The following is a 13,248-nucleotide window of genomic DNA, read 5'->3' on the forward strand; positions in this document are numbered from 1 at the left end:
GCTTTGAGATGACAGTTGGAGCATCTGACGGACTTCCTACTCTCCTCCCATGCACTTTTTGTAGGATTCACCTTTGGCCTCCCTGGTGGAACTCGTGGATTAGGTGGTAAAAGAGTATCCTCTGGATCATACTGATCTGGCCTGTTGTAATGAGCAACAGGTCTGGTCGCAAATGAGTACAACTGCTGAAAATAGGTAATTTTGAGTAGTCTTGGATATAATCTACGTATGTATCACCCTTGAAATAAATAACTGCAATAGCATTAGAGTATGAAAAACTATATGCACAAATGCAAAAAAGTTGCATCTGCCAAAGATGATTAATATGAATTTTCATATCTGCCAAAGATGACTAATATGAATTTTCATATATACCATACAAGAAAACACATAAATTATTATATCTACTATGATTTATCAAAGAATATGTAATAGTTTCAACTGCTTTTATCAAAATCATTCCAAAAAAAAAAAAACTATCTTCACAGATATGATTCATTGGTACATGTATGTTATACTTCCAAAGAACTTGAATTAGGGGGTAACACTAGCCATGATCTCCATAATGCGTAACCTATCTATGGAACAAAAAGAATTTCAATATACTATGAATTTTAGAACACGTGAGAACAAGAAAAATGAGCAAAATCATTCATCTTTACACACACACATACAAAAAAAAAAAAAAACTGATTATGTCAATGAGAGCGCAGACAGGTAACTTCCTGTTGCCCCGAATCCAATTATTAGAGGACTCAACAACACTTGACGTAGTCTGACCAAACCTAAAACCGGTGAAGAATGCGTTGGACCAATTTTCCTTGGGAATATTGCAGCAATAGTTTGCAACCCAAGACATTCCCGTCAATTCCATTTCCCCCAGTGCTTCTTCATATTTAGCTGGTGAAAGAGCATATGTATATTTTTTGAAAGAAGCCATAACATATTTATACTTCTCATCTGATTTCCTAATGGGCAAGTTGTTCTTCAAGTGGTAATAGCAATACACATGACGAGCTTCCGAGAAAACGTCAGGAATAACCCTCAACAAGTCTTCACCACGACCAGTCATAAATATGATGGGGCGATCATCAACAACTTCATTAAGATTGTGCATAAACCAATCCCAATCATCAACATATTCTCCAGGGACTAATGCAGAATAAGAGGAAAAAAACATTTGCCTTGATCACCATTAAAATAAGTCGCAGTCATTAGTCCACCTTTGAATCTAACAGTCAGAAAAGTTGCATCGCAAAAGATCATTGGTCTTTAAAACTTATAACATTTATTACAAGCACCGATTACAATGAACAACCTTTCAAATCTCTGAGTTATACGTATTGTTAAATTGAATATCCACATAAGATCTCGTATTTGTTTCCTAAAAGAATTAGCCCACCAAATTAGATCAGTGTAAGACTTCACATCATTGCCAAAATCTGTTGGTGTGAAAGTTCCAACCCATGGTATCCATGGTGATACTTGAGATTAACACCAACCCCAACCCCAACTTTCATGTAATCCGTAATCTCCCGAAGCTTGATAAGTGGATTGTGCATGACACGATCATGAATAAGGTGATTTCATGTATCATCCATGTGCAAGGTACCTTACTGCATTTTGTTGTGAACCTCTCTCGGTGATTGCTCACTTTTGTAACACGATACCAGTCCTCAACGGTACTTTTGACAGGCTAAGCGAACCGAACAAATTGAACACCACCACAAAAAACTTTGTCTCGATCTTCAAAAGCATGCTCCCACTCATCCAAAAAAAGAGGTTTGGAAACTTTTTTTCCATCACTTTCGTAACTATCTCTAGCACTTCTAATTAGTTCTGAATTGTTATGAACGTCACTGAAACTGGAAGAACTAGAATCACCGTATGAAAGACATTCCACATGCAATTCAAAGAATGATGCTTGCTTTGAAGTGCAACACAGCGAGACCGTGAAGTTAAAATCAGCAACCACAGGAACTTTCGCTCCATTGTCAACAAAATTGATAACAATATTAGAAGGACACAACGTTCTCCAATTCTCACAAATACAATACTTCAAATCAGTGATGCTCGAACTAAAAGTAAGCAGGTAGGAAAAATGATGTTCCTTATAGTACACAAATGAATAACAGTAAGTATTTGGATTAAAACCATCAACAATAGACATGTTTGAACCTGTAAATGTGATGAAAATGAAACAACATTAAAACATAACAACAATGAACATCAAATAAAATAAACTCCATAACAGAAAATAACAGAATCTGAAAAACGGAGGTCTAACAACCACACCCAATATTTCGCTTAACAATCTATATGGACAAACTCCAATATACTTTCGAGAGAATCAACTGGACAATCAGACTCAATCTCAAGAAAAGTATATCCAAGAGTTGTATCTCAATTTCTCAATTCAATCCACAATCAAAAAAATATAGGAATTTGCGAGCCCGATTGAATATAAGAGAAATAACTTGAACGGTACCAAAGTCCAATGTTCAAGGATCAATCAATTTCAATCAACAACCAAAGGTTGGATTTACCAATTGATCGATTCAACGCACAACCTGTGATATTTCTATTATATAACAAAATATAATGCGAAAAAGAAATAACACAGACAACGGAAGTTTTGTTAACGAGGAAACCGCAAATGAAGAAAAATCCCAGGACCTAGTCCAGATTTGAATACCACACTGTATTAAGCCGCTACAGACACTAGCCTACTCCAAGTTAACTTCGGACTGGAATGTAGTTGAGCCCTAATCAATCTCACACTGATCAAAGTACAGTTGGCTCCTTACGTCTCTGAATCCCATCATGACTCTACGCACTTCATTCCCTTAGCTGATCTCACCCACAACTAAGAGTTGTTATGACCCAAAGTCGAAGACTTGGTAAACAAATCTGTATCACACAGAAAAGTCTATTGTATAGATAAATTTGTCTCCCATAGATAAACCTATGAGTTTTGTTCTGTCTTTTGATAAATCAAGGTGAACAGGAACCAATTGATAATCCGGACTTATATTCCCGAAGAACATCCTAGTATTATCAATCACCTCACAATAATCTTAATCGATTAACGAAACAAGATATTGTGGAATCACAAACGATGAAACGAAGATGTTTGTGACTACTTTTCAATCTTTCCTATCGGAGAATAAATCTTGAGCAAATATTAAAGAAGATAATACTCAATCATGACAGAAAACAACAAGATCAGAACACGTAACTACAGAGAAAATAGTTGGGTCTGGCTTCACAATCCCAATGAAGTCTTTAAGTCGTTAACCTACAGGGTTTCGTGAAAAACCTAAGGTTAAAGGAGAATCAACTCTAGTCGCAACTAGTATCACACATGAGGTGTGGGGATTAGGTTTCCCAGTTTATAGAGTTCTCCTTTATATAGTCTCCAAATCAGGGTTTGCAATCAATGTTACCTTGGTAACAAAGCATTCAATATTCACCGTTAGATTAAAACCTGATTAGATTCAAGCTAATATCTTTTAACCGTTATATCGAACTTAGATTGTCATACACAAATGAAATGTACCGTCATTTAGATAAAGGTAACTGTACCTAAACGTGTACGCTTAGTTGGTTCAACAATAGTTAACCAATTGTTAGCCATATGAGCACTTTCATATCAACCTTATTTATCTTTATCATAACTAGTTCAAAGAAAAAGCTTTATACTATTGCACTTGCAAATGATGCCATTGAAAATCTTATGAAAATGATGTCCTTATGTTATCCAACAAAGGTATATTCTTAAAATCTTTATTAACAAAGTTCAATCTTTATTCGATTTGAACTTACTTTTTTTTCTTCCTCATTTGATTTTGTTTGAGCAGGAAATTTGAGCAACACAGTGTGAAAAAACAAGTGTTTGAGTATATCAAGATGGAATTTGACAAGAAACTAGGTCGGACTTGGCACTCTATCGTCGCAATTTCGGTACTACTTTCTTAAGTTGTTTTATTGTTGTTTTGTTCAATGAATTTTAGTTGTTTGCGTAAATGACATGGTGAATCTAGAATTGAATATTAATTATACATGAATTTGTCAAGCTGACTAATTTTGCAGTTCAATGCACCCGATCATCATGAATAAAGATGGAATCTTCATAATGAGGATACAAAACGTCAAACATAATCCAAACCTCCTTGAGTTGGTTTACTGTCGGTATATAAACATCATTGTAAGTCCAAAATTTTGAAATCTATGACTAGAAAAAACTGGAGAATTACTTGCTTACACATAACTTGGTTTGTATTATGAAAGCTTTGTGCTGCATAAGAATGATGCCTTTGGTAATCTTAAGAACAGTGCGAAGCGATTTTCACCGGAGATAGAAATTGTGGCTTAATATTCAAACCTTCTAAAATATTAGTTTGTATTATATTACTTAAACAAGGGAAACATTGTTCAAATGAGGAAATAATTGTTGTTTGCCACATTAACTGTTTGATGTCCTCGACTTTTATATTGGTTCTTTAGGAAGTTATATTCCAAGAACTAATAATTCCCTGTTCACGCCTTTCATTTCATTGCAGTGGGTGGATTTGACAATCTAGTTATTTAAAACACGTCGGGTTTAACAATTACGGTTCTTAGCCCTTGTTTATTGTTAATTACCAATTTTGCAGTTTAATACTGATTTTTTATTATACACTGATTTATTGTTCTTCTATTTTAATTTTAAGTATCTTTTTTACAAGTAAAGGCTATACCACCTATGGACTGGCAACAATTTTGTCAGAGATCATGGGAGAGTAGATCCCTGTAAAATGTGATACTCGAGTCTCCTTTCTTTTTTCCGTTATTCAAGCATGTATATGCTCCTTTATCTCTTCCACCTTCAAAACCACCAACAGTTCTTCAACCTACTGAAAAGGCGAGGGTACCCAAATATACCTCAAGCTAAAAAATTTCCTACCTATAAGTCATTTCTCCGAAAGTGATTGTCTATGGACTGAGTCGAGAAAATACAACTAATCGGTTCACACTTCGTGTGATCGTCTATGGATACGAGATCGAGACAATACAACAACGAAGTATGTTACTTGATAAAAAGGTTCGGACTTAACCAAACACAATAGGATTCACTTATCAAGTAAATAGGAATTAATGTTTGTGTAATTTACTTTAATTATAATAAAACAATTATAATGCGGAAATACAAAGTAAATGACACAGCAAGATTTTGTTAACGAGGAAACCGCAAATGCAGAAAAACCCCGGGATCTTGTCCATAATTGAATACTCTCAAGATTAGCCGCTACACAAAATTACACCTAACTTCGTATAGTTGAGACCAAGAAACCAAACCTATAGTTCACCTAGTTCCGTCTGTATTCCCACGCCTCCGACCTTAGTCATGTACTTGGAACAATTCCTTTGGTTTGTATTCCAAACAGTAAAGGAACAACAAATCTGTTTGGTATCAACTCTATTCAACCAAGTGATATGAGTCGGACAAAGACTCTTTCTGTTTATCTTAACATAAACTCCTTCGTCATGTCCTTAGATCTATCTTATGTTCAATTACCGAAGTAATCGTTTAAGATTAAGCCAACAACACTATTAATCCAAAGAATTGTGTTGATGCCGATCTACTCAATTAATCAATCCAATCTATCACAAGGATAAACCGATTATTAATTGGATCCTCTTTTACCGAAACAAGTATTGTGCACACCAAAGATTATGAACCCACAAATCAGAAATCTTCAATATCTTCTTCGTCTTCAAAACTTCTTAGATCTTCAATAATAACCTGCACACAATCACTTGAATCTCTTGTAATCAATCACGCACAGAACGGAGTCTGTTAACAATGGATTATCACAAGATCGTCTTCAGAACTAACAACAGTCTAAAGATCCATGTTGAATCTCTAAACTAGTTTGAGTGAATCTTATATCAGAATAAAAGATTCTCAAGCATAAACAAACTAGGTGCAATCAAAGTTCAACCACCGTTAATCAATCAAATCAATGAAAACAAAAGATAAACCGCAATTATCTAGTTTCCCACCAACGGTACACGCTAGAGCTTCTTAATCCCAAAGAAGACTTTAAATTGAGCGGTCGTAAGAGATTTCGCCTAATTAGGTTACTCTCCTCTCCGAATAGGCGCAACACAACAAAGAGGAAGTATGTTGTTACGAAGGATTAGTTTGCTAGAAGGGCAAACTTCAAGTATTTATATACAAGGAAGTTTGGACACAAAGGAATTTCCAAAACCGAAAATATTCTCAAGATATTCATTAAAGCACAAATTCGGTTTCATAATTCCTGAAAATGCTCTGTCCAAAAATAATGATCGAAATCTCTCGGAAAATCTCTAATTAGTAAATGCACATTACTAATTCTTATTTCCCTACAAAATGAAGTTAAATACCTTAATTAAAAGATTCTTAACTTATTTATGTTTCGATCCTGGGATTCTCTTCCCTTAGCTATTAAGGAATAACTTTGAACAATTAAATAATAAACATTCATAGTGCGTGTTCAAAGTATGTCGACATCCTTACTTTGTAAGTTCTCTTTCACACTTACAACCTTGAAACCGATTTGCCACACTTCCAAACAAGTTTAGAATTGGTTCATCTGACTTTCAAGAACTATGCGATTTATCAAACAAACATTCAATCACAATCATGGGTTTAACGGTTCTACCAAAACAAGTTTCGGTTCTACCTTCCATGTGAGTATTGTGCATAGTCACACTAGCTTTCCGAAATTCGGTTGACTAGGTACTAGGATCGGTTCCCCACATATATATGGTATCTAACTTATATGTGTTGCATATGTCCATAGGATCGGTTCCCCTTTTCCTAAAAACGTGTTGCACATGTCCATAGGATCGGTTCCCCTTTCTGCTATAAACCTTGTTGCACCCCATACAAGGATCAGTTCCCCTTTGTGATGTACTGCACCTCTTACTAGGATCAGTTCCCCTTTCCCATATTTGGTCAGACATAAAATCACAAACCCGATCACACCATCTCAGGTGATTACTTAAGATCGGTTTCACTAATAAAAGTCATAACAATACATAAGTCAGGCCTTTGTGAATAGTTCTACCAAGAACACAAACAAGTTGTGAGCGGTTATACTCAATCACACATATTGGTTGTTCATAAGATATGCAATGAATAACAAAACCAATAACACCTGACAATTTCCTTTTCGGTTCACAAACAAGTTTATGAACTTACTTCCTTAGAACACATGTAGAACATTGTTCCCTAGGATGAAATCCTCACCTCATACCCATACATAATCACAATAGCATTCAAATGATTATGGCGATGTCTTATCTACAAAGTTTAATGGTTAAGCAATAAACCTCGTATTGTATTCCTTAATACTATGTCTATCTAGAGTTCAAATATGTTTCGCAGTTTTGTTTTCAATACGCACGACTTGAAAGATACGTTGGGGAATGAAACAGTTCAAGTGAAATATCACTAACCTCAAGTGGAAGGATGATTGTTGTCGTTGTATCTCCTTGCTTCTTCACATCTTCAATACTTCGCAATACTTGTAATGTCTCATATCCTAATACTTTCAAGCTAACCTATACGAAGTTGACTCTAGTACATAATCAAGTGACTCTTAACATGAGTTTTAATTCACTAAAATATGACAACCAAACTTGACATACCAACGCTTGGTGGATTCAATCGAGCAATGCTCTAACACCTACAAAAACTTAGCTTCTCCTTTCCAGCACCAGCCACTCTTTACAGCAACCAACATCACCCACATGAATCTTCACCACCTGCCGATTACATACTACCAACAACTGGTTTCACCTGGTCCATTACTATCAACATTTTCACACAACATCTCCTTCTCGCACACAACAGACACTGATAGGTGTCTAAAACACCTAATTTTACATTTAGTATTTATGCTTTCTTTGCTATTGTCTTTATGAATTGTCTCTCTTATGTTTGATTTTGAGTTTATTAGGTGCAATGGAGTCATTATGAGCAAAAGAAGAAGAAATTAGCTATTTGGAGCGAAAAGCGAAAAATGTCAATTCACAGGCGAGTTATAGTTGGAGCCGTCTAGTTCGTACATGAGGGAGATGGAGAATGAAATGTCAGTCCCTTATAACTGACAGTTGAGCAATAAAGAGAATTAGGTTGTCGGTTATCTAGAACCGACAGGCAAAATAACTTCATGTGGCCCTTCTCCAGCCATTGTATGTCTTTATCAGTTCCTTTATATTTTGCCCTGAATCTGGTCGAGGAGAAGACAGTTTCTCCCCAATTATTTCATTTCTTTCAGTTCTCCCCTTTTCTCTTTGTTGTTGCTGCTGATTTTCATGGCGAAGAGAAATTAGAACAAGGGAAATTATTATTTGTTGATCTCGGTGATGGATGAGAAGAGACAGTAGAGAAATGGGTTTGTGATGTTCTTGAGAGAAGACGATGGAGAAATTCAGGGCGAGATGGAACTTGAGTATGAGTGGGTTCTCGAAATCAGATGGGTTCAGAGATGAAGAACAAGGGTTTGAAGAGTTTGTAAAGAATTAGAACATGGGTCTGCGTTGGAATCGTTATTATAGAGAAAGAATGATGGTGGTTGCTGATGGAATTTACAGAAGAAAGAATTTAGGGTTTTTCTGTAGTTCAATTGAATTGAAGAAATTGATAACTGAAGTTGCAGTCGGTAAGAATTGGAGAGATGGGTTGAATTGGTTACACAAAGCTGGTGCTCGAGATGGTTTTGTTGTGGAAGAAGCTAACAATGGAAATGGAAGTGTTGAATCTGGGCATTGTTGAGCAATTAAGAGGGTGGTGGTTGCAATTGAAGTTGTTACAGCTGAGAATGGTTTTGCAGATGTTGATTCAGCACTACTATGTTGGCAGAAGCTTGAACTCAGAGCAAGGGAGTCTGATGCTAGTTGAGATGGTGGTGCAGTTGAAATGGCTTGGATGATGTGTGGATTTCAAGTAGCCATGACATGAGATCCTGTAGCTGTTTGAGCTTCAGAAATAGGTGAATGTTTAGGTCAGGTTCCAGATGCAATGTGCTGTTGAGTGAGTTGCTGCTGGTGCTAATTGGTGAATTACAAAGATACAGTGACTTGAGCATGAACTGGTGATGGAACAGATGAGCAGATTGTGTCGCGGCTGTGAAGATTAGGATGGTGTTGCACCGGGTGGTAGTAAAGTTGGTGTTATGTAACTACAGGGTGCGAGCTTGATGCAGAGGCTGTGATGGAATCGGAAACGGAAAGTTGGGTTTGAATCGGATTTGTATTTGGAAGGGGAGAGGTTCAAAGGCAAGTATGTGTTGTGTTTGAGCTGCAGTTGGAGATGGCAGTGGTGGTGTTAGCTCAAGTGCAGGGAGTGATATTGCAGTTTTGGAAGAATAATGAAATGGCAGAATTGTGGGTTTGAAGTTGATTCTGCAATGAAGAAGATGTTGGAAAAAAATGGGTTTCACAAAGGATGAATGACACAGAGAAGAAATTGTTGCACTCCAAAACTTTCAAGGCTTGTATAAATTTCTTTTAGACAAATATTTCTACCCTCCCAATAACAATTGGCGATTACAACAGGTATGCGAAATATTGCCTTCAGGATACAATGAAAGCCCTGCAACGAAAACTGAATTCAAGGTTTGTACCCCTTGATTCAATCAAGAACACACAAAGAGATTTCTGATTTCTGATGATGCTTTTTAAAATAGAGAAAACAGATTGATTTTTGTTATATGTTAAACGAAACTGGGAGAAGCTATTTATAAAGGGTTTTGCACCTGTTGGGAATAGGTTTTTTATTCGCCAACAGGTTTCTATTCACGAAACGTCAGGTTCCTTCATCAACAGACATCAATGGTGTCTTTTGGATTCGAAATTTTCGAACAGGCTTTTATCGGCCAAATAAAACCTTCAGTTCAAAATATTCCAACAGAAGAGGACCCTGGTGGGCTGTTGATATTGGTCTGGGATGCATAGTTGCGATAATGGAGCTTCTGCAGTGTTGTTGGTTGTTGGCAGAGAATGAGATAATGAACTCGAGTAGCAGCAAGGGTTTAGATGGAGGAAATGAGCTGCAGCTGATGGTTTATCATGAAGTTGTCATGGGAAGAGAAATGGTTGCTGGTTTGAGTATGGAGTGATGGGTTTGAGCAAGTTTTGCAAGAAAAAGCTGAAACATATGGTACTGAAATTAATGAGATTCAGTGAACTGAGTTGGTAGTGAAGCTGAGTATTGGTTTGAATTGCAGATAGTAGTGTAGGTGTTGTGTGTTGCTTGAATGGATGTATGGACTGAATGCAGGGAAGATTGGTTACAAGGAGCATTGGTACAGGTCGTGGAAAGGTAGGTTGATCTGTGGCATCTTTGCAAAGACTTAGCCGTGGCTCTTGTGTTGCTAGATGGACTGGAGTTGCTTGTCAGTTTCACAAAACTAAGAAGCTTAACAAGTTAATGGGTTGTGGGCCTAACTTCTATGGACAAGTTTGAGAAGAGTTTTGGGCTGGTTCAAAACCTAACCGAGATTTGGAATGGAGTTTCCAGAGAGAGGTTATAAAAGGATTCTATTATTTTATAGAGGAGGGTAGCATCTTTACTTCTACTTCATTTTTCTAGGGTTTAGAAACATGATAGGTTTTATCTTCCTCTTTGTTATGAACTCCATGAATATGAGTACCTAGTTTTTATCATTGGTTATGGATAAAGTTGATTTCACATAACATGAATCCTTGTTTGATATATTAATTTTGTCTCAGTATTATCGTTTATGATTCACCATTAATATTGGTACATGATTTGAATGCTTGTTTAGTCGAGTCGCGAATCGACTGAGTTTGCTTTCATCTTTATTGCTAGATTAGAGTTTATTATACGCAAAAGTGATAAATTTCTGATTGCAAGTGGCATAATTGTGAGTATTGCTTGTAGTGATACATCCTAGTAGTCACAAGTGAATTATAACCTTTGTTAAATCGGATTAGTGCTTTTACACGTTCGATTGCTTTGATTGGCCTGATTTCATAGAATTTAATGCATCTAGGGAATTAAACTTGATTAATGCTTTTACACGTTAGGTTGTTCTCTTAGATAGAATTCATTTTCGCATCTTTTAATGTGTTTATTGATGATAAGAGGAGATATGCGGGATATACTTGCGATCAAGGTATCCTAGGGCCTTTGATAATGAGAGATTAAATATCAATTCTAGTTATTAAGACAAGAACATGTTTGTAAATGAAAACAATATCCTTAAACAATATCTTTATATCTTGATTTGCGTGTTTGCTTTACTTTATTTGTTTTTAGTATAACTTAGTTTATAAAAATCAGGAAACCCCCCTTGTTACCCATTGTTATTTATAGGAAACCGAAGCATATTGACAACCTAAGTCCTCTCTATGGGAACGATCCTTTCTTGCCCTTGTTATATTTATATTTTGAGTAATCAGAATGTGTAATTATTTTTGACGCCTACGACAGCAATCAAATTTTGGCGTCGCTGCCGGGGAGGCAGCGGTTGTCACTTGTTTTTGGTTCCTTATTTTTGTTTTTAGTTTGTTTATTATTTTTGTTTTTCTTATTTTATTGGTTTTTAACCTTGGTTTGAGAACTCTTGTTTCAAGTACCTATTATGGAAGGAGCATATTGGAATAATGGATACGGTTTTCAACCTCCTCAACATTATGACGATTGGCCATCACCTATGGGATACGTTCGAAACCAATTTATTGGCTTTGATCAATATCCAAGAGCTTATGGTGATTTTCATACATACCAACAACAACCTTGTAGTAGGTATGTAAGTCAAGCACCTAGGTGGGACAATTCTACTTCTTATTTTGTTTATCCGAGATGTATGAGTGCTATAAATGGACTAGACCAACTTGACAGTGATAAAGGGAACGTCGCACAAACCAATTTCTGCAACACTTTTTCTTACCCGACTTCGGATCGTAGTTATGATCATTCACCCATTCAAAGGGAAGAGTCATGGGAAAGAGAACCTATTGTAGCCAATGGTGGTAAGCGTGTGAACGTTAGAAAACTTGCACAGAAATTATACAAGTTGGAAGATGATGGAAACTCGGAAGAGCTTGTCGATGAAATTAGTAGGACCATTCATATGGAGCTTCAACGGCGTCGTGATAAAAGATGGGAAACCAATGAAGATTCTTATTACGGTGAGTCTGAAAATGAAGATGAGTGTGTTGAAAAAGACTAACCTTTGGAGATATTTGATGACACTAGTGTAGAGGACTCAACTCTTGATCTTTATAATGATCAAGCACCTATTCAAAAGGTACATGAGTATGATGAAACTAGTGTTTTACATAATTTCGTTGCAACAAGGTTTGAATCTAATGAAGACGAAGAGGAATATGTTGACACTTATGTAGATTACTCAAGCATTGATCTTTATAATGATCAAGAGCCCATTCAAAGGGGGGAGCTTGAGGATGATGCATTTTTGAGTCTTCTAAAAAAGTTCCTTGTAGCGAAATTTGGAGCCGCAAAAGAGTATGTGCCTTACAACGAAGAGGAGTGTGTTGAGAATGTGACCGATTTGACCAATATTGTGGAAGACCCAATTGATCTTGCAAAGAATTGTAATGATGATGTTTATGTCGAGACTTTGGTTAAGGCAGAAACGGATGAAGAATGGTTGCAAGGTTTGATAGAGGACCATGATATAAAAGAGGTGAGTCATTCACTTGAGTTTTTCAAGGATGAAGAGGATTATGTGATACAAGAGATTGTGCAAGGTTTGTCTAACCCTTTGCATATTGTTTCTTCTCCTTTACCTCTTATTGGTTTGAATGTATGTGCTTCGAGAATATTGTTGAATGACTTTGTTTCTCGATTTACGCCACTAGAAACATTTGATTCTCATACTATGCAAGTCTGCAAAGAAGAAACCATAGAAGTTCCTGAATTTTATGTTCTTTATACACTTCCAAGTGTGGACAAGAATAAGTGTGGGGGAAACTTCTATTGGGCTATAGCTTCACTTTTGCTTTATTATACTAATGTTTGTGTGAAGTTACTATTTGCAAAACAGGTTACATGTAAGGATCCCCAACTTTTCAGATTGTTGGTGTATGGGGAATTCGTCTTGCAAGTCGGGTTGACGACTTTAAACCAAGCGCTGCATGGGAGGCCACCTATTGGTTTTGTATCTCTTATCTTTTGATTTTTTTCTTGTCTTGTATTTATTTATTTTTCTTGTCGCATATCAT

Source organism: Papaver somniferum, chromosome 1 (genome assembly GCF_003573695.1).
Source record: "Papaver somniferum cultivar HN1 chromosome 1, ASM357369v1, whole genome shotgun sequence".
In the NCBI taxonomy this organism is placed as follows: Eukaryota; Viridiplantae; Streptophyta; class Magnoliopsida; order Ranunculales; family Papaveraceae; genus Papaver; species Papaver somniferum.